Source organism: Tamandua tetradactyla, chromosome 6, assembly GCF_023851605.1.
Source record: "Tamandua tetradactyla isolate mTamTet1 chromosome 6, mTamTet1.pri, whole genome shotgun sequence".
NCBI lineage: Eukaryota > Metazoa > Chordata > Mammalia > Pilosa > Myrmecophagidae > Tamandua > Tamandua tetradactyla.
Genome location: NC_135332.1, coordinates 78,491,719 through 78,515,292, shown reverse-complemented (window position 1 = coordinate 78,515,292; position 23,574 = coordinate 78,491,719). Strand labels below are relative to the sequence as shown.

Below are 23,574 nucleotides of genomic sequence, written 5' to 3'. Positions count from 1 at the left end.
ACTAAAGAGACAAAAAACATATATAAAGAAAACTACAAAAAACTGTTAAAAGAAATCACAGAAGACCTAAATAGATGGAAGGGCATACCGTGTTCATGTATTGGAAGACTAAATATAGTTAAGATGCCAATCCTACCTAAATTGATTTACAGATTCAATGCAATACCAATCAAAATCCCAACAACTTATTTTTCAGAAATAGAAAAACCAATAAGCAAATTGATCTGGAAGGGCAGGGTGCCCCGAATTGCTAAAAACATCTTGAGGAAAAAAAACGAAGCTGGAGGTCTTACACTGCCTGACTTTAAGGCATATTATGAAGCCACAGTGGTCAAAACAGCATGGTATTGGCATAAAGATAGATATATCAACCAATGGAATCGAATAGAGTGCTCAGATATAGACCCGCTCATCTATGGACATCTGATCTTTGATAAGACAGTCAAGCCAAGTCACCTTAGACAGAACAGTCTCTTCAATAAATGGTGCCTAGAGAACTGGATATCCATATGCAAAAGAATGAAATAAGACCCATGTCTCACACCTTATACAAAAGTTAACTCAAAATGGATCAAAGATCTAAACATTAGGTCTAAGACCATAAAACAGTTAGAGGAAAATGTAGGGAGGTATCTTATGAAACTTACAATTGAGGCAGTTTATGGTCTTAGACCTAAAGCAAGAGCACTGAAGAAGGAAATAAATAAATGGGAACTCCTCAAAATTAAACACTTTTGTGCATCAAAGAACTTCATCAAGAAAGTAGAAAGACAGCCTACACAATGGGAGACAATATTTGGAAATGACATATCAGATAAAGGTCTAGTATCCAGAATTTATAAAGAGATTGTTCAACTCAACAACAAAAAGTCAGCCAACCTAATTACAAAATGGGGGAAAGACTTGAACAGACACCTCTCAGAAGAGGAAATACAAATGGCCAAAAGGCACATGAAGAGATGCTCAATGTCCCTGGCCATTAGAGAAATGCAAATCAAAACCACAGTGAGATATCATCTCACACCCACCAGAATGGCCATTATCAACAAAACAGAAAATGACAAGTGCTGGAGAGGATGCAGTGAAAAAGGCACACTTATCCACTGTTGGTGGGAATGTCAAATGGGGCAACCACTGTGGAAGGCAGTTTGACAGTTCCTCAAAAAGCTGAATATAGAATTGCCATACGACCCAGCAATACCATTGCTGGGAATCTACTCAAAGGAATTAAGGGCAAAAACTCAAACGGACATTTGCACACCAATGTTTATAGCAGCTTTATTTACAATTGTAAACAGATGGAAACAGCCAAAATGTCCATCAACAGACGAGTGGCTAAACAAACTGTGATATATACATACGATGGAATATTATGCAGCTTTGAGACAGAATAAACTTATGAAGCATGTAATAACATGGATGGACCTAGAGAACATTATGCTGAGTGAGTCTAGCCAAAAACTAAAGGACAAATACTGTATGGTCCCAATGATGTGAATCGACATTCGAGAATAAACTTGGAATATGTCATTGGTAACAGAGTCCAGCAGGAGTTAGAAGCAGGGTAAGATAATGGGTAATTGGAGCTGAAGGGATACAGACTGTGCAACAGGACTACATACAAAAACTCAAAAATGGACAGCACAATACTACCTAATTGTAAAGTAATCATGTTCAAACACTGAATGAAGCTGCATCCGAGCTATAGGTTTTTTTTGTTTTGTTTTGTTTTATTTTTACTATTATTACTTTTATTTTTTTCTCTATATTAACATTCTATATCTTTTTCGGTTGTGTTGCTAGTTCTTCTAAACCGATGCAAATGTACTAAGAAATGATGATCATGCATCTATGTGATGATGTTAAGAATTACTTATTGCATATGTAGAATGGTATGATTTCTAAATGTTGGGTTAATTTCTTTTTTTCTGTTAATTAATAAAAAAAAAACCACGAAGGGCAGACCTGTCAGTTTTATGCAAGACATGTCTGAAGACATCACATAACGCTATTTTTCCACATCACATGGCTGCTAAACCTACAACAAATGTATATATTTTTGTATTAAGGCTGTTTCATTATTGCTAATATTTTGCTAAAATTTATCCTAAATTTATAGCACCAAATAGCATACCATTGTTGAACATTTTTCATGGAGTTTGATCACATAGCTCTGTCTTAGCTCTGTCTTAAAATAAAATTTTAAGTTTTTAAATAAAATAAAATTTGAAAATAAAAAAAAAATAAAGACATATTTCCACATTCCCTGAAAGTATTTGTGGCTAGAATCTCCACCATAGGAGAAATAATAGCCAATACCCTTCTTGCTTGAAGGTGGTGATATCAGAAAATAACTCAAATGTGCAGTTAAATAGAGTCCCAGTAAATGTAATAACATAGGTAATCATAAAATGCACTAAAAATATTTATTTTCCCTTTTCAAATATTTAAAGTCAAATATTCAAGATGACAATTTAAAACAATGATTGATACCTAGTTTTGTTCACATTATGATGTGCCTTACTGAAATGAAAGATGATTTAAAAACAATGACATTAAACAACTGTATAATAACTTGTTAAACAGCTTAGACACAGAAATTTCTACACAAACTAAAGTTACTCAAAAATATGTAGAATATTGTATATTTTCATAAACCTGTAATATGTAAGGTAATTAAATTGGTCTCTAAAAATATACTCCCACACACAATAATTCCAAAGCCTAGATTACTTTAATGGTGAATTCTTTAAAATATTTTTAAAAAATAACCACAATCATCAAAACTCTTCTGAAAATTAATATATCAGTAAAAGCATCACAAGTCATTATAAAACCAGGGTAATTCTGAAATGAAAACTAGGCATGAAATGACAATAACAGACAACTACAGGTCACTATCCCTGATGACTATAAACAAAAACCCAGTGAAAATATTAAGATTCAAAGTCAAAAATATAAAAAGGACTTACATACATGATAATTTTAATTTAGTCCAGTTCTACAGTTTCATTTAACATATGAAAACCAATATAATATCTCATTTTAATGTAGTTAAAGGAAAAAACAATCCATAATCATCTCAGCAGATAAATGAATAACCCCTTGACTAAATCACATGCATTCTCATGTTAAAAATTCTGAACAAGATGGGAATATTAGGCAGCCTTCTCAACTTGATAAAACACATCTGCGAATATCCTATCAGTAACATGATACTTAAAACCTCTGGAAATTATCCTAAAATCACACAAAAAATGGTGGAACACTTTTTTTTTTAATTCTACAAAATGTTGGTAAAAGCATTGAGAATCAGTGGTACTTGGGCCACAACACACTCCCTCTTTATATCCTCTAGCCCTGTTTTATGAGGTCCCAATACACTGGGAACTTCAACTTGTCTCCCACATCCAAGAAGATAATGGCTTCTCCCTCATAAATACCGTAGGAAAATGGTTTAAACCTTGGAGGAAGAGGCAAGGACGTTTCTCATATTTCCAGGTGTAAGTTCAGAAGATCTAATTTTTGAGGAAATGAATGAGAGTGGACCAGAGCCTCCTCCCTTATCCAAGCACCATACATAGTGTAGAAGATTTGCTCCAGTAATATTAGGCTGAGAACACTGGGTCTGCTTGCTACTGCCACAGAAAATTTTCAAAATCAGACATGAAAGAGGGGAGATCACTGCAGAACTTAGAGAAACAAAAGAAATTTTAAGAGAATATGATGAACAATTATATTATAAAATTTTTCTTAAGTAGATGAATGGCAAAAATTCCCAGAAAGGTACAAAATGTCAACATTTATGTGAGAAGAAATAGAAAATCAGAATATAACTATAGTTAAACATTGTTGAATTAGTCAATATATATATTCTCCATGACTTATCATGTTTCACTAGTAAGTTCTACGAACTTTTAATGTAGGAATAACTCTATACTTTCATAAATTGTGAAACTGAAAAACAAACAGAAAAGGAGGGAATTATTCCCAGCTCTGTCTATGAGACCAAAGCAACCCTTACAATAAAAATGTGCAAAGGCAGCACAAGAAAAAGTTATATACCAATATACCTTATGTTGTATAAGGATATTGTATATCCCTGTATTTGTAATATAGATGCAAAAAATCCTCAAAGACATATTAGAAGACTAAATCTAGCAATATAAAAGCTATTTCACACCATGTCCAAATGGGCTTTAACACAGAATGCAAAGTTGCTTTAACATAAAAAATACAATGTTATTCTCCATAGTGGTAGAATAAAGGACAAAAACATATATATTTATATATATTGAAAATTACTGACAGGATTTTGAACAGAAGTAAAGTTCCCCAGCCCAGTAAGATACATTTATGTAAAACCATAGATAAAACCATAGCTAAAATTATAGTATACTGGTTTGGAGCTGTTATGTACCCCAGAAAATGTCATGTCCTTTTAATCCATTCCTGTGGGTGCAGACATGTTGTTGTTTGGACCTCTTGACTAGGTTGCTTCAATTTAGATGTGACCCTACCCAAATCAAGGTTGGTCTTAATCCTTTACTGGAGTCCTTTGTAAGAAGTTAATAGGGTAGGAAAATCTGAGAGAGTTCAAAGAGAAACACCCAGAGAGATCTTACTGAAAAAGCCCCAGATGAGCTGAGGAAAAAAACCCCAGGGATGCTATGAGAAGGCCAACTGAAGCTCAGAAAGAGGTCTAAAACCTGATCAGAAGTACCTTTAGCAAACACATTTCTATCAACATTCTCTTCAAAGCAATCTAAGCCTTTTCTAGCATCTCACAATTCTTCCAGAATCTTCACTTTATCCATTTATAAAGCTCTTCCAGTATTTTTGATATTTGCAACTCAGCAGCCCACTTCTCTACAAAAGCAATTTCAGTTTTCTAAATCTGCTGGATTGCAGAATACTGAAATCAGGTGGTTTTTACAATGTGAATTCATTTGCTTACAAATGTACAGTTTTGTTACCATGAAAATGTAAAAATTTAAATCTCATTGATTTAAACCAGTAGCTTAAATCAATGAGACCTAGGACTAAAGGACAAGCAGATTCCAGCCATGTGACTTTCTATGAGAAAATGGTGTTTCAGATGTCAGTGGCTTTTCTTCAAAGAGGGTATTTTCTTCTTGATGCCTTCATTTGGACATTTTCATAAGTATATGTTAGTTTTATAAAGATCACATGATTGCCTGTAACTCTTGAGTCCTTATGAAATTTGCCTATATTGGGTTGACTCTGAAAGTGCATAATCTACTAAAAACATTTTAAGGAACTAGAGAATAAGTGTTAAGACACACATTTATTGCAGACACTTAAATAAAGATAACAAAGTCACAAAAGATGTCAAATGGAGTAAGATACCATTGAAAAGGAAAATTATGGCCCGTGGTTTTTTGGTTGCTTTCCAAAATATTTCAATGACTAGGATAATGAGTTAGATGAATTAACAAGTCACATGGAAGATGGTAAATTCCCACAGGATAGAATTATTTTATAAAAAGAGCACTATTTGCTTTGAAAGAGAAACATATTTCAGAAGGAGATTAATCATTTTAAATATCTTGAAATTCAAATGGTTTAAAACTTAGTTTCAATAGAATATCAGTTAAAACTTTGTAACAAATAAATAATTTCATCCCTATCCATAGAAAGATGAGAATTGCAATATTTCTATTAAAATATTAGTTACAATTTAGGTGGTATTCTGAGTTTATTATGTCTTAAGTATCAAAAATCAGAAACCCAAATATTTATAGAATATAAGGAAAAGATAGTAATAAATTGATATTTAAGCAACACTTCAGGCAACAATTATAATTTCCTGTTCCAAATTTGTTGACATAATGGCTTAAGAACATTTTGAAATGTATATTCTGAAGTATATTATTAGTTTATAATATTATAAAATATGTTGGAATAACTGGGACAGATTTAAAATAATTTTCTAAGAAAAAAAATTACTGAAAAAGTCATTAGATGCATGTTTTTCTTTTCACCCTACCATCAGTGAAGGAAATCACCATTTATAAAGAAACACTTTTTAAAAAGTAATCTGAAACTCCTAGGAAATTTTCTCCACCAGGTAAATTTAGAGTTATAAGTTTATTAGCTAAATGAAGCACAGTTATTTTACTGTGTTCCTAAGGAAAATAAAGTACAATGAAAGAGCTTCAAGTAGACAATACCTTAAGTACTGCATTTACCTTTCTTTTTTTTGTTTTTTTAATTTTTTTATTAATTTTTAAATTTTTAAAAAAATACGACAAGAAAGAAACACAAATATTCTTAACATATGATCATTCTGTTCTACATATATAATCAGTAATTCACAATATCATCACATAGTTGCATATTCATCATCATGATCATTTCATAGAACATTTGCATCAATTCAGAAAAAGAAATAAAAACACAACAGAAAAAGAAATAAAATGAAAGCAGAAAAAAAATTATACATACCATACCCCTTACCCCTCCCTTTCATTGATCACTAGCATTTCAAACTAAATTTATTTTAACATTTATTTCCCCTATTATTTATTTTTATTCCATATGTTCTACTCATCTGTTGACAAGGTAGATAAAAGAAGCATCCGACACCAGGTTTTCACAATCACACAGTCACATTGTGAATGCTATACCATTATGCAATCATCATCAAGAAACATGGCTACTGGAACACAGCTCTACATTTTCAGGCAGTTCCTCCAGCCTCTCCATTACATCTTGAATAACAAGGTGACATTTACTTAATGTGTAAGAATAATCTCCAGGATAACCTTTCAACTCTGTTTGGAATCTCTCAGCCATTGACACTTTGTTTCATTTCACTCTTATCCCTTTTGGTTGAGAAGGTTTTCTCAATTCCTTGATGCTGAGTCTCAGCTCATTCTAGGGTTTTCTCAATCCCTTGATGCTGAGTCTCAGCTCATGCTACGATTTCTGACCCCCGTTGCCAGGAAGGCCCACACCCCTGGGAGTCATGTCCCACATAGACAGGGGGAGGGTGGTGAGTTTGCTTGTTGTGTTGGCTTGACAAGTCAGAGAATCTCTCAGGGCATCATTTTCCTCATCTGTAAATTGGGGCCAATAATTCTTCCTTCCTCGAAAACCAACCTTTGTCCACAGTCCTTGGGAGATAACTCTGAATTTTGAGAGTTTTCAAAATAAGAGTGCCTTCCTTTACCTTTCTTTTTGAAGGACTTCTGAGAAAGAGGTCTGCAAATTGTCTTCATTTTAGAAAAACGTAGCTATAATTTTTGGCTACCCTCTATGCATTAAACAAGGGAAAAATATGAAATCAAATTATACCCATGATAAAAAGCTCATAGCAATGTTAAGTACAGATGTAGTACGTGTAAGATATTGAAAATAATTTATCCTTTCCTATCATTATGATTAGTATTTTGTTTTTATGAAAATATGTACAAGAATTCTTGAGTTGTGACTCTTCTCTTTCTCCCCCTCTCCTCCCTTCATTTTTCTTCCTCCCTCCCTCACTCCCTCTGTCACTCTCTCCCTCTCTCCTGTCCTTCCTTCCTTCACTCCTTGTTTTTCTTTCAATGTTGACTGAATTTCATTCAATGGATTTTTTTTCTTGCTTTGATTTTACTTGCCTAGTTGTTGTTTGAGTTACAATGTGAACAGCTTTATAGCCAAAACAATATATGATGCCACTATTGTTGTAGGGCAAAGAAGTATCATTTCTTGGAGACTTTGATGAAATTATATATGAATTGATTCAACATAAACTGTCAGTCTGAATATATTGCATAATTAGGATAAGATTTGTAATCCTATTCTGTTGGATCTGTGTGCTAATCACCTGTAACACAATTTATTTCGTGTTTTCTAAGTAACTAAAGTTGAGGAATAATTTATGTACCCAACATCATGTCTACTCAATGAATATTGCATGTAAATCTCTAACAAGGTTGTTTATTACTATATAATTGGAAGAAATTGAATAATTTTCAAGGTAATAGAATAATCACTCTAGAATGTTTGGGAAAGGTTTTATGTAACAGTAATACCTAAGATGGGATTTAGAAATTGCCTAGGGACTGTTAAATGATTCTAATTCCTACCAATTTAAATGCTTTATAATACATTCTCATTGGTATCCACAATGTAAATGTAAAATTTGTAAACTTTTATTGATTTTGTTGAAATATATTCACACACCATAAACCCATCCAAACATCCAAAGTAGACAATCAATTGCTCACAATACTATCACATAGCTGTGTATTCATTAACTTGATCATTTAAAAAAATTATGTGTTACTCCAGAAAATTAAATTAAAGGCAAAAGAAGACCCTGAAGATCCCATATCCCTTAACCTTCATTCCTATTGAACATTAATATTGTAATCTACCCAATTTTAAGACTTACAATACAGGCAAGCTAACTAGGACATATACATCAACACTACAATGTCCTAGTGTACATATATGTATATATATGCATGTGTGTATATATATATAAATCTGGATGTATTGTTTTGTTCCTCTCATACATCCAGAAGTAGATCCATACAAACATGGGCAACTGACTTTTTTTTGCAGTATCGTTATACCATCAGTACAAAGATAAGAGCTAATAGATTAGAATTAGACAACTTCACATATATTTCCCTCTAGATATTTTAAAACTCTAGACTCTAAAAATAAATATTTGTATAATGAATATTTATATAATGAATCAGTAGCCACAGTCATTTGTTCAATCCTAATTCCTTATTTAAATCTCTTTCCTCTCATTTGATCTTTATCTGAATATTCAGAATATCTGCCACTGACAATTTTAACTTTTCCATGCTCTATAGGGGAGTTGACCATCTGTGATAGAGGAATGAACCTGGTTGTTGTTCTTGGAGAGACTGGTACCTTTGGGTTTCAGGACTTATGTGGCCTATGATTATTTGGAGGTCTTAAATTTCTGAAAAAAAACTTAGTAAGAAAAATATTTATATAGACTTACATAGAGCCAAGGGACTCCTTAGGGTTTTCAGGAATACTTGTTTGGAATATGGCATACTGTGGTAGTTTTAAATATCTGGCTAAAGTTTGCATAAGAGTGCACTCCAGCATGACCTCTGGACTCCATTTGAAATTTCTTTTAGACAATGAAACTTTGTTGTGTCCCATTTATTTTCCCTCTTTTGATCACTCTCGTTCCTAGAAATGAGTGCACATTTTTCTCCATATCCTTTCCAGCATTTGTTGCTTTCCATTTTAATTTTTTGACAATGGCCATTCTAGTAGATTTGAAATTATATCTCATTGAGGTTTTAACTTGCATTTCCCTTATTGGAAGTGAAGCTGAGCATATTTTCATATGTTTCTGAGCTATCTGTATTTCCTCTTTGAAAAAATGTCTCTCCATGTCTTCTGCCCATTTTTAAATTGGGTTGTTTGTTGTTGAGAGGTAGTATCAATTTATATACTTTGGATATAAAACCTTATCTGATATATACTTTCCAAATATATTTTCACATTACATAGGCTGCCTTTTTACTTCTCTGGCACAGTCCTTTGATGCACAAAAGTGTTCAATTTTGAGAAGATCTCATTTATTTATTTCTTCTTTCATTGCTCCTGGTTTGGGTGTAAGGTCTAGGAAATCACCTTCTATCAGAAGACCCTTAAGATATTTTCCAACATATTCTTCTAAACATTTTATGATCTTATCTGTAATATTTAGGTCTTTGATCTATTTTGAGTTAATGTCTGTGTGAGTTGTGAGATGGGGTCCTTTTTCATTCTTTTTGATATGGATATCCAGTTTTCCAAGCACCAATTTTTGAATAAGCTCTTCTCTCCCAGTTGAGTTGACTTGACTGACTTATCAAAGATCCATTGGTCTTAGGTGAGGGGGTTCACCTCTGCACAGTCTCTTCAATTCATCTGCTCAGTACATCTATCTTTATGCTAGCGCCATGCTGCTTTGACTGCAGTAACTTTGCAATATGCTTCAAAGTCAGGTGCTGACAGGTCACCAACTTCATTTTCTTTCTCAAGTTATTTTTAGTTATTTGGGTCTCCCTGCCCTTCCAGGGAGAAAAAATCAGATTGCTGTTTTTCCCATTTCTTCAAAGCTAGTGGTTGGGATTTTAATTGGTATTGAATTGAATCTATAGATCAATTTGGGTAGAATTGACATCTTAACAATCTTTAGTCTTCAATCCATGAACACACTATGTACTTCCATTTATTTGGATTACACTTGTTTTCTCTGAGCACTGTTTTGTAGTTTTGTGTGCATAGGCTTTCTATGTAGTTGGTTAAATTTATTACCAAATGTATTATCTTTTTGTTGCTATTACAAAAATGAAAATTTTTCTTGATATTCTCCTTAGATTGTACATTTCTGGTGTCCAGAAATTCACTTGATTTAAAACAAATATTTTTTATTTTAAACCTTAACAAACATGCAAACAATCTTGATATACAAACATTCTATACATGGTGTATAATCAATGGTTTACAATATCATCATATAATTGTGCATTCATCATCATGATCATTTTTTTAACATTTGCCTCTCTCTGCCAAAAGAAAGAAAAAAGAAAAAAACCTCATGCATACCATACCCCTTACCTCTTCCTCTCATTGACCACCAGTATTTCAATCTACTCAATTTATTGTAACCTTTGATCCCATTATTATTTATTTTTAATCCAAATTTTTTACTCATCTGTCCATCCCATAGGTAAAAGGAGCATCAGATACAAGTTTTTTCACAATCACAGTCACATTGTAAAAGCTTTATCATTATACAAACATATTCAAGAAACATGGCTACTGGAACACAGCTCTACAGTTTCAGGCACTTCCCTCTATCACTCTAATACACCTTAAAATTAAAAAAAAAAGTATATCTATATAATGTATAAGAATAACCTCCAGGATAACCTCTCAAATCTGTTTGAAATCTCTCAGCCACTGACACTTCATTTTGTTTCATTTCTATCTTCCCCCTTTTGGTTGAGAAGGTTTTCACAATCCCTTGATGCTTCCCAGGATTTCTGTCCCACATTTCCAGGGAGGCTTACACACTGTGAGTCATGTCCTATATTCAAGGTGGAGGGCAGTGAGTTCACTTGCCATGTTAGCTAAGAGAGAGAGAGAGAGAGAGAGAGAGAGAGAGAGAGAGAGAGAGAGAGAGAGAGAGGCCATATCTGAGCCACAAAAGAGGATCACTCAGGGAAACTTTTATGCCTAATTGTAAGTAGGCTTACTTTATCCTTTTCAGGGATGTTTCATGAGGGCAAACCCCAAGATTGAGGGCTTGGCCTACTGATTTGTTTGTTCCCACTGCTTGCAAGAATATCAGGAATTCTCCAAATGGGAAAGTTGAACTTTTCCCACTTTCTTCCATTTCCCTGAGGGGACTTTGCAAATACTTCTTTATTCTCTGATCAAATCACTCCAGGATTTATTGGGGTATCACACTAACCTGGACAAACCAACAAAATCTCATGCCCTATTTAAACTTCTGTGTACTTATGGTGTTCAATTAAACTGACCATACAAGTTAAATTAGGAAATGTGCTAGTCAAAATATAAATTTTGCACCAAATAAACAGTTCTCCCTTTATTCTCATGCAGAAGTTGAAGTTTTAAGATATGAATGATCATCTATTTTCAATACCCTGAGATGCTGACATTACTTTGTTCTTCCTTATGCAAAAATATGTTTTAACTTGTATGGTCATTGTACACTCTTGGCATGCCTAAATTATGCCATCTCAGTCTTTATCATCTATCTTTCCTTCTGGTTTCACATGTTCTCCCAGCCCTTCTCCCTCTTTCATTCTCACATTGAGCTTCATTCAACATACTTGCATTATTGTGCTACAAATCAGATAGTATTGTGCTATCCATTTCTGCATTTTTACAATCAGTCCTGTTGCACAATCTGTAACCCTACAGCACCAAATGCTCAATCTTTACCCTATTTCTATCTCTTGATAACCTGTGTTCTTAACTGAAGTCCTCCAAGTTCACCACTAATGTTAGTTCATATCAGTGAGACCATACAGTATGTGTCCTTTTGTTTCTGGCAAATTACATTCAGCATAATGTCTTCAAGATCCATTGATGATGTTACATGCTTTATGATTTTAGTCTGTCTTACAGCTGTGTAATATTCCATCATTTAGCTTGTCTAGCCACTCATCTGTTGATGGACATTTTGGCTTATTTCCATCTCTTGGCAACTGTAAATAATGTTGTTATGAACATAGGTGAGCAAATGTCCATTTGTGTCCTTGCCTTTATGTCCTCTGAATAGATATCTAGCAATAGGATTGCTGGGTAATATGGCAATTCTATACTTAGCTTCTGGAGGAACTTCCAAACTGCTTTGCACGCAGTTGTGCCATTTTACATTCCCACCAACAGGGGATAAGTGTGCCTCTTTCTCCACATCCGCTCCAGCATTTATCATTTTATGTTTTTTTTTTAAATAATGGCTATTCTGGTGGGTATGAGATGATATCACATTGTGATTTTGATTTATATTATCCTATAGCCAGTGAAGTTGAGCATCTTTTCATCTGCCTTTTAGCCATTTGTATTTCCTTGGTTCTGAGAAGTGTCTGTTCATGTCTTTTGCCTATTTTTTAATTGGATTATTTGTCTTTTGGTTATTTAATTGAAGAATCTCTTTATATATTGTTCTAGTTTGCTAGTGGCCAGAATGCAACATACCAGAAACAGAATGGCTTTTAAAAGGGGGAATTTAATAAGTTGCTAGCTTACAGTTCTAAGGCTGAGAAAATGTCTCAATTAAAACAAATCTATAGAAATAGATCTTTTCCATCCAGGGAAAGATACCTTGGTTCAAGAAGGCCAATGAAGTTCAGGGTTTCTCTCTCACCTGGAAAGGCACATGATGAACATGGTCAGGGTTCCTCTGTCATCTGGAAGGGCACATGGCAAACATGGCATCATCTCCTAGCTTCTCCTGGTTTCCTGTTTCATGAAGCTCCCCAGGAGACATTTTCCTTCTTCATCTCCAAAGCACTGGCTGATGGACTCTCTGCTTTGTAGTGCTTCAGCATTCTCTTCTTGCTCCAAATTTCCTTCATTCTCCAAAATATTTCCTCTTTTATAAGACTCTAGAAACTTATAAAGACCCACCCAAATGGGTGAAGACATGTCATCACCTAATCCAGCTTAACAAGTATTCTTGATTAAATCACATCTTCAGGGAGATAATCTGATTGCAGTTTCAAACATACAGTTTTGAATAGGAATTATTCTGCCTTTATGAAATAGGATTTAGATTAAAACATGAATTTTCTTGGGCCCATATATCCTTTCAAATCAGCATATATATTCTGGAAACTAAACCCATATCTGATGTGTAGTTTCAAAATATTATTTCCCATTGGGTAGTCTGGTATTTTACTTTCTTGAAAAAGTTCTGTGTTTATTTTTTATTTTCTTTTGGTTATTCTTTGTCTTGACAAAGTTCTATGATACACAAAAGTGTTGTTTTGAGGAGTCCCCATTGATCTGTTTCTTCCTTCAATGTTTGTGCTTCAGTTGTAAGATCTAGGAAACTGCCTCCTATTACAAGTTTTATAAGCTATTTCCCTCATTTTCTTCTAAAAGTTTTATGGCCTTATCTCTAATGTTTAGGTCTTTGATCCATTTTGAGTTGATTCTTGTATAAGGTGTGAAATATGGATCCTGTTAGTTTCTCTTGTCTATGGATATCCAGTTCTCTAAGCACCAGTTATTAAAGAAGCTGCTCTGTCCCACATGATTTGGCTTGATTGCCTTATCAAAGATCAATTGTCCACAGATGAGAGGTTCTATATCTGAACACTCTATTTGAGTCCATTGGTCAGTGTATCTATCTTTATGCCAGTGCCTTGCTATTTTTACCATGGTAACTCCATAATATGCTTTAAAGTCAGGTAGTGTAAGACCTCCCACTTCATTTTTCTTTCTCAAGATATTTTTTAGCTATTCAGGGTACCCTGTTGTGTTAGTTAGATTCAGTTGTCAACTTGGCCAGGTGAGCATACCTAGTCTTGTTGCTGCGGACATAAGCCAGCAGTACGTGAACCTCATCTGTTGCCAATTACATCTGCAGTCAGCTAGGAGGCGTGTCTGCTGCAATGAGTGATGTTTGACTTAGTTGGCTGGTGCTTAAATGAGAGATTGCAACGTAGCACTGCTAAGCAGCTCGGCATTCCTCATCTCAACACCAGCAGCTCAGCCCAGGCCTTTGGAGATGCAGAAAGAAGTTACCCCAGGGAAAGTTGTTGGAACCCAGGGGCCTGGAGAGAAGACCAGCAGAGACCATCTTGTGCCTTCCACGTAAGAAAGAACCTCAGTGGAAAGTAAGCTGCCTTTCCTCTGAAGAAACAACAAAATAAATCCCCTTTTATTAAAAGCCAATCCGTCTCTGGTGTGTTGCATTCCAGCAGCTAGAAAATTAGAACAGAGTTGGTACTGGAGAGTGGGGTGCTGCTGCGGTTTGCAAATACCAGATATGTTTGAACGGTGTTTTGGATGGCTAAGGGGAAGACTTTGGAGGAACTGTGAAGAGATTGATGGAGAAGTCCTGGAGGGCTTGAAGAGACTGTTGGTGTAAATGAAACCACCACCAATCTTGACAAAGGAGGACACAGAAGGGAGAGACTGGAGTTTGCAGAGTGAGAACCATGGAAGTTCGGGTCTGAAGCCAAGAAACCTCGGCCAGGAGAGTGGACCCACCTGTATGCGTGGAGAGGGTGAGTTTACCCTGAAGGGTGAGGATGAGTCTCCCCTCTCATTGCAGTGGAAGAGTTGTACAGCCTCAGGCCTTGGAAAAGGTGTAGCATGCTCCTTGGGGGACTGGGAGAGCCTGGCTGCCACCATGTGGAGGGGTTGAGCGTGTGCCCCAGAAATGGCAGAGAGCCCAGGGATGGCCCTGATGCCTGGAGAGAGTGGAGCCCAGAGGTGATCTCCTCGATGTTCCCCAAGGTTGATTTGGAAAGAGGCTGGCCACTGCATAGGCCCTTGGAAGGGGTGGGACTGCCACTTTCTACAGCTGAAGGATAAATGACTTTCAGACTTGGAAATCCAATGGTGTTTGCCTGCAGATCTTCCTTCCAATTTCTCCCTATGGAAATGACAATCTATATCCTGTGAATATCCTTCTTTGCATCTTGGCACCAGACTTGTTTTGAGATTCACAGGTCCACAGCAAGAGAATTTTTTACATCTGTTTAAGTTGATGCTTGAAGTTGCCAAGTTGACAAGGGGTGGACATGTGTTAGATTCATTTGTCAACTTGGCCAGGTGAGCATACCTAGTCTTGTTGTTGCGGACATAAGCCAGCAGTACGTGAACCTCATCTGTTGCCAATTACATCTGCAGTCAGCTAGGAGGCGTGTCTGCTGCAATGAGTGATGTTTGACTTAGTTGGCTGGTGCTTAAATGAGAGATTGCAACGTAGCACTGCTAAGCCGCTCGGCATTCCTCATCTCAGCACCCGCAGCTCAGCCCAGGCCTTTGGAGATGCAGAAAGAAGTTACCCCAGGGAAAGTTGTTGGAACCCAGGGGCCTGGAAAGAAGACCAGCAGAGACCATCTTGTGCCTTCCACGTAAGAAAGAACCTCAGTGGAAAGTAAGCTGCCTTTCCTGTGAAGAACCAACAAAATAAATCCCCTTTTAATAAAAGCCAATCCGTCTCTGGTGTATTGCATTCCAGCAGCTAGCAAACTAGAACACCTGTCTTTCCAAATAAATTTGGTTATTAGTTTTTCTGTTTCTGCAAATTATGTTTTTGGGATTTTGATTGGTATTGCACTGAATCTATAAATTAATTTAGATAAAATTGATGTCTTAACTATATTTAGTCTTCCAACCCATGAACATGGTTTGCTCTTCCATTTATTTGGTTCTTATGTGATTTCTTTTATCAATTTCTTATAGTTTTCTGTGTATAGGTTTTTTTTTAATTTAGTTAACTTTATTCCTAAATATTTTATTTTTTGGTTTGCAACTATAAATGGAATTCTTTTCTTGATTTCCCCCTGATGTTGCTCATTACTAATGTACAGACACACTACTGATTTCTGAGTGTTGATCTTATATGCTGTCACTTTTCATTTATTAGCTCTAGGAGATTTACTGCAGATTTTTTTGGGTTCTCAACATATAGCATCTTATCATCTGCAAACAGTGAGGGTTTTACTTCTTCCTTTCCAATTTAGGTGCCTTGTATTTCTTGTCTAATTTTTCTGGCTAGAACTTCCAATACAATGTTGAGTAACAATGGTGACAGTTGACATCCTTGACTTGTTCCTGATCTTAGGGGGAATGTTTTTAGATTTTCCCCTTTGATGATGATGTTAGCTGTATCTTTTCATGCATTCTCTTTATCTATTCCTATCCTTTGAAGTGCTTTCATTAAGAAAGGACATCATCATTGCTTCTTGGCTTTTTGGCTAAGATCAAGTGTAGTATCTGTTCCTATCAGTTTAATATCTGATACATCCTCTATCTGAGGACAATATATTAAATGAATTTTTGGAGCAGGGAGATGGAATAGAAGCTTGCTTTTGTCCACTTCATGCATCGACCTGGTATTGCAGTACCTCCAGGAATGGTGTACCCCCTGTGGGGAAAACATGCACTGGTTCAAAAGGAAAGCTTCAAATCTGGTGTTGTTGTTTCTTCATTTTCTTGGTCCTGATCTGGTTTTCTATTCCCAGCTGTCCTATTGAGGGTTTCAGGTTCTTCTGTCCTGTGTATACACTTGAATTTCTCCCACTCTTTGTGCCTGGCAGCACCTGGCTGTTATAGCTGGTTCTCTACGCTACTAACTGAACTACTCTTTCATTACTTCTTACTCCTGCTAACTGAAATCACTGCTTCTGTTTTCTCTTTAAAAAATAAAAAAAGAAAGGACATCAAATTTTGTCTAATTACTTTTATGCATCAATCAAGATGATCATGTGGTTTTTCTGTCTTGATTTGTTGATATGTTGTATCACATTAATTGATTTGCCTCTGTTGAACTACCCTTGCACACCTGGAAAAGAATCCCAACTGATCATGGTGAATAATTCTTTTAATGTGCTGATGGACTCAATTTCCAAAAATTTTGTTGAGGATTTTTCATCTGTATTCATTATAGAGATTGGTCTGTAATTTTCTATTCTTGTTGTATATCTGTCTGGCTTTGATATGAGGATGATGTTGTTCATAGACAGAGTTAGGTAGCTTTCCCTCCTCTTTAATTTTTTTGAAGAGCTTGAGCAGGATTGTTCCAATTATTTCTTGAATGCTTGGTAGAATTCACATGTAAATCCATCTGTTTCTGGATTTTTCATTTTTAGGACCTTTTTGATGACTGATTCAATCTCTTTTCTTGTGATTGGTTTGCTGAGGTCATCTATTTCTTTTCGAGTCAACGTTGGTGGTTAAGGCCTTTTTTAGGAAGTTGTTCATTTCATCTATGTTGTCTGGTTTATTAGAATATAGTTGCTTATATATCCTCTCATTACCTCATTTATTTCTGTAGGGTCAGTGGTTATGTCTCTTCTTCTATTTCAGATTTTATATATTTGCATCCTCTCTCATTTTCTTTTGGTCAACCTTGCTATGGGACCATCAATTTTATTAATTTTCTCAAAGAGCCAACTTCTGGTTTAGCTGATTTTATCAATTGTTTTTGTGTTCTTAATTTCACTTATTTCTGCTCTAATCTTCCTTATTTATTTCCTTTTGCTTGCTTTGGGGACAGTTTTCTGTTCTTTCTCTAGTTCTTCTAAGTGAGCTGTTAATTCCTTGATTGTTGTTCTTTATTCTTTTTGATATAGGCATTTAAGACAATAAATTTCCCTCTGAGCACTGCCCTTGCTGCATCCCATAAATTTTGATATGCTGTGTTTTCATTTTCATTTGTATTGAGATATTTACTGATTTCTAATGCAACTTCTTCCTTGACCCACTGGTTGTTTAAGAGTGTGCTTTTAGCCTCCATATATTTGAGAAGTTTCTGACCCTCTGCCTGTTATTGATTTCTAGCTCCATTCCCTTATGATCTGAGAATTATTTTGTATGATTTCAGTCTTTTTGCAATCCAGCATATGGTCTATCCATGAACCCTTGAGAAAAAAGTATATCCTGCTGTTCTAGGTGTAAAGTTTATAAAGACTATTAAGTCTAGTTTGCTTATTGTACTATTCAAATTCTGACTACTGAAAATAGATGCCCAGCTCAGATAAACATGGAATAAAAGCTAAATGTACTAGAAGTCTTGCTGCAGCAGATAGGGAGCAGGACTGACAGAAAAACACAAACAAACAAACAAAAAACAGGCTTTTTGGATCAGACAATGCAAAATAGTTGAAAAGGGCTGGACCCTAAAAAAAAGGGGGACACAGAGTCTGGCGGTATATACATCAACATACCAACTTAAGTATTGATTAACAAACCTGAGAAATGAGGTCCTACTCTGAAAAGGATACTTTTTGCCTTGTTTCTACTACTTAACAGCTATTTGGATAGAACTGCCAGACTTCTCAGACTCCAATTACCTCAGGCAAGGGTGGAATTAAGCTTGTCTGAGACACAAAGTGGCTGGTCAGGTGAAAGGAGCCTGTTCATTTATTCCATTCTTATCCCTATATTTTCTTTAGCATGTTGGATTTCAGATGTCCAGTCTGCCAGTTCACTAATCCTTTCTTTTGCCTATTCAAATCTATCATTGTAGGCTTCCATTGTTTTTTCTTTTCATTTTATTTTTTAATGCTCTATGGCATGTATCATATGGTGAGATCACATTTCATTATTTTTTTCTTCTTAGTATCCCATTACTGCAGCACCATTTGTGGAATTTTTATTTGTTTTATTTTTGTTTATTTTATGGGGAAAGTGTATGGACTGGAAATTGAACCCAGGTCTCCTGTATGGCAGGTGAGAATTCTATCACTGAACTATGATTGTATCACCTCCATTTTTTCATTTGATTCCCTGAATTAGCTTATTCTGGAGATTCTTTTCACTCTTTTACCTAAGATTTTCTTGACAGATGGCTTGGCTCTCCAACTGTTCTTTGACATTCAGTTCAGCTTATTCTAGATCCCTAGCATAGGTTTTGTTTAATGGATCACAATTTTTCACTTCTTGTTTTTTCTATTTCTTGCCCTGCTTGTATGGAGTCCTTTTTTCAGGAGGGTTTATTCTGATATTATAGACCTCAGTTAGAATTTTCTCACACCAGACTGGCCTCCTGTAGGAGAAAAGAGTCACCTGCATCAGTTTTCCCTGAGGGTGATACCCAGCAGATTGACAGACTTCCCTATGAAGCCTCTAGACTCTTTGTTTTTCCTATCCTGCCCAGTATGTGGTGCTTGTCTATCTACAGCTTCCCACCAGCATAAAGTGATGTGGTGCCTTTAACTTCAGCAGACTCTCCCTGCTGGGGTATGGTTGATATAGAGGAGAAATTGCAGGCTGACTTTAATTGCTTCAGTTTTCTAGTCTCTGGGGCCTGAATTCCTTGAGGGAGTGATTCTTCCTAAATTTGTCCCCACCCCTTTTCTTGGAATTCCAGGGAATTAACTCCATTCACCTGACCAGCCACTTTGTGTCTCAGACAAGCTTAATTCCACCCTTGCCTGAGGTAATTGGAGTCTGAGAAGTCTGGCAGTTCTATCCAAATAGCTGTTAAGTAGTAGAAACAAGGCAAAAAGTATCCTTTTCAGAGTAGGACCTCATTTCTCAGGTTTGTTAATCAATACTTAAGTTGGTATGTTGATGTATATACCGCCAGACTCTGTGTCCCCTTTTTTTAGGGTCCAGCCCTTTTCAACTATTTTGCATTGTCTGATCCAAAAAGCCTGTTTTTTGTTTGTTTGTTTGTGTTTTTCTGTCAGTCCTGCTCCCTATCTGCTGCAGCAAGACTTCTAGTACATTTAGCTTTTATTCCATGTTTATCTGAGCTGGGCATCTATTTTCAGTAGTCAGAATTTGTTAATTCTACAGTTGGAGCTTGGTTAAACTGAGTCCCTGCTGCTAGTAAATTTTTTCCTTTCCCTTGGGGAACCAGGCTGCCATTCCCTACAGCTTGGGGGACTTACAGTTCTCTGAGGGTTCACACCATTCATGTCCAGACTGGTATATGTGGTGTGTTTTGCCACTGATGTGGCCCCAGCAGTTGTTCTGTACTGTTCCTGGCTATTTTCTAACTGCTCTGGAGGATGAACTAGATTCTACACCTCACTGAGCCACCATCTTGGAACTCTCCCTACCCAACTTTTGAATTTTCATCTTATATCCTGCCACTCTGATGTATTTGTGTATTAGCTACAGAGCTTTAGTGTAAAATTTTCATGATTTTCTACATATGAGATCATGTCACCTGTACCAGTGAAAGTTTTACTTCTTTTCAAATTTGGATGCCTTTTATTTCTTGCTTAATTGCTTTAGCTAGAACTTCCATCACAATTTTCAATAATAGTTTGACAGTGGGCGTCCTTGTCTTATTCCTTATCTTAGAGAGAAAGCTCTAAATCTTTCCCACATTGCCTATGATGTTAGTTTTTATATATATTCTGTTTATCATAGAGTGGGGGTCAAACTTTATTCCTAAATTTTGAAGTGCTTTCATCAAGAAAAAGGAATTTTGTCAAAGGCCTTTTCTCCATCAATCAAGATGATCATATGGTTTTCTCTTTGATTTATTGACATAGTGTATTACAAGAATTGATTTTCTTGTGTTGAGTCACCCTTGGATAAATCCCATTTGGTCGTGGTGTATAATTCTTTTAATGTGCTGGTGGACTGATTTGCAAGTATTTTGTTGGGATTCTTGCACTATATTCATTAAAGAGATTTTCCTTAATTTTCTTTTGTTGTAGTATGTTTGTCTGGTTTTGGAATTGGGGTATTTTTTACTTCATAGAATGAGTTAGGTAGCTTTCCCTACTTTTCAGAGTTTTTTTTTTTGAGGCATTTGAGTAGCGTTGGTACTAATTCTTTCTTAGATGTTTAGTAGAATTCACATGTGAAGCCATGTGGTATTGGACTCTTCCTTTTTGGAATTTCTGGATGACTGATTCAATTACTTTACTTATGATGGGTTTCTTGAGGTCTTCTAATTCTTCTTGAGTCTATGTTAGTTGTTTATGCTTTTCTAAGAAGTTGTCCTTTTTATCTAGGTTGTCCTGTTTGTCTAGTTGCTAACAGTATCCTCTCATTATCTCCTTTATTTCTGTGGAGTCAGTTTTTATGTCCCACTCCTATTTCTGATGTTATGTCATTGCACGTTCACTCTGTTTTTTTTTGTCAGCCTCAACTATGATTCCTTGGTTTTAGAGATTCTATTACTTTCTAATTTATTGTCTAATTATCTTTAAATTTTCACTTTTCTTTTTCCCCTAAAATACTCATCTGTTAGTACATTGGAGAATAAGGAAAAGGGGAGGAATCTCTGTGCAAATGAGTTATAGTGCAATCACAGAGCACTATAATAAGGATACCATGTCCTGACACCAAAGATTGAAGGATCATATAGTACATATTAGTAAGTAGGAAATGTTAGCCCTTCATTAATGAAACATTTACTGAGAAGCTGTATTCATTAGATACTCAAGTAAGATGTATAATGCAAACATTTTATTCTATGATCCCTTGGTATTCCTTGTTGTAGCAAAATGAATTAAAGTTTGCTTCATGTAGATCTGAATTCAAATCTCAATAGGCCATTTACTGGCTGTATTATCTTGGTTGATTTATATAATATATTTGAGACAAAGATTCATAATGGTGAACGAATTCTTCCCAGAAAACTTTGAGGATTATGTAATAGAGTTTCTGAGAATATCCTTAACAGTGTTATGGCACTTTGTGTTAGGTTGCCAGCTGCCAGAATGTGATATACTAGAACTGGAATGGCATTTGAAAAGTAAATTTAATAAGTTACAAGTTTACAGTTCTAAGGAAGTGAAAGTGTCCAAATTAAGGCACCAAGAGGTTATTTTCACTCAAAAACAAGTAGATGGGTCAGGAACACCTCTGTCAGCTGGGAAGTTGTGTGGTTGACAGCTGCTGATTCATTGCTCCTGGAGTGTGTTGCCTTCAGCCTCTATTCCTTTGGGGGTTCCTCACTGTACTTCTCTGAGGCTGGCTTTCATCTCTTTGCTTCCCTTGGCCATCTCCAGGTCCTGACTTTCTTAACACCTCTTAGTGATATCTGCTGGGCTTCAAGAATCTACAAACATCTGTCTCTGTTCTCCACTTGTTGGCAGGTGTGTCAGTTCTGCTCTGAAATTTCTGTCAGCTGTCATTTTTATTGTTTCTGTTATTTATGACTCTCTCCAAAATGTTTCTTCTTTTAAAGGATTCCAGTAAACTAATGAAGACCCACCTGGAACATGTGGAGTCATATCTCCATCTAATCAAAGTCAGACCCACAATTGGGTGTGTAATCTCTGTGGTGCTAATCTAATCAAGCTACTAACCTGCAGTGCTGGATCAGGATTAAAAGACAGGGCTCCTTCCATTAGACTGGATCAGGATTAAAACATGGCTTTTCTAGGGTACATAATATTTTCAAACCAGCACACATGTGATCATTTATTTCCAAGTTTCACCATAGTTGTGAAGTTTACAAGCTCTTGCCTGTATTACAAAAAGTGTCTTCTTGTCATCCTCCATGTGAACCTATGTTCAAGAAGCTGCAACCAACTTTGGTGTTTAAATACAATATGTGGACATTGGAATATATGAATGCTCTTTCTCAGTATCATAGGAATTGCACCATGGAAACCTCCAGCTTGAATAAATTTAAGATATTCTAGAATACCGTGACTCAAATAGTTACGGAGATACACTGTGTGCTGATGGCATCATGGAATAATGTAAAAAGTTGTAAGATACACTTCAGGGATTAATTATTAAGAAAGAAGGGAGTAGAGTAAGAGAGAGAGAGGATAAAATTTGTGACCTATATTGTTCTTAAATTAACGGCAGATAGTAAATAACAAGGAGCATGTTTTGGAAGACAGATTGCTCAAGAAAGACTTGATGGTCTGGAAGATGCTGACAAAGAAACTGGAGCTCATGTGCAACTTAGAGACCACTGCTGTGAATGAAGGAAAGCATGCCAAAAAAATGAATATATGAGCAGATTTGGAAGGACAGCTTGGTTTTAGCTCCAAATTCTGCTTGGAAAACAAACCTTTTAATTTTTCTTTCTTTGACTCTAAATCTTGATTGAAAACATGACTATAGAATTCAGGAATTAACATCCAAATAGAAAGCCAGTATTAAAAATTTATAAATATCTGTTCTCTCTTGTGTTGGCCAATTCTTTATGATATCATTCATTTAAAATAAAATCACCATAAGAAATACTAGAATGCAAGAATTCAGAAAGATCAATTACTGTGATAAGCTTCTAGTTTATTCATTGATCATGAATATGTGTTATCTCTTTGTGCTAGTTTGAAACTGTTATGTGCCAATTTTGTGGGGACTAACTTACTGTACATTAGGAAAATTTGATTAGGCTGTTTCATGGAGATGTGACAAATCCAGTTGTCA

At 35.7% G+C, this 23,574-nt stretch overlaps 1 long non-coding RNA gene and 1 other non-coding gene across 10 annotated transcripts in view; both read left to right on the top strand.

Annotated features, from left to right (window-relative positions):
* The window catches only part of LOC143688446 (uncharacterized), a 123,008-nt gene that overhangs the window by 60,503 nt on the left and 38,931 nt on the right, over window positions 1-23,574 (top strand). The window lies entirely within an intron of this gene.
* Window positions 16,447-16,638, top strand: LOC143689320 (U2 spliceosomal RNA). The gene has a single exon (XR_013178761.1). It is a non-coding gene; the product is annotated as a U2 spliceosomal RNA (small nuclear RNA).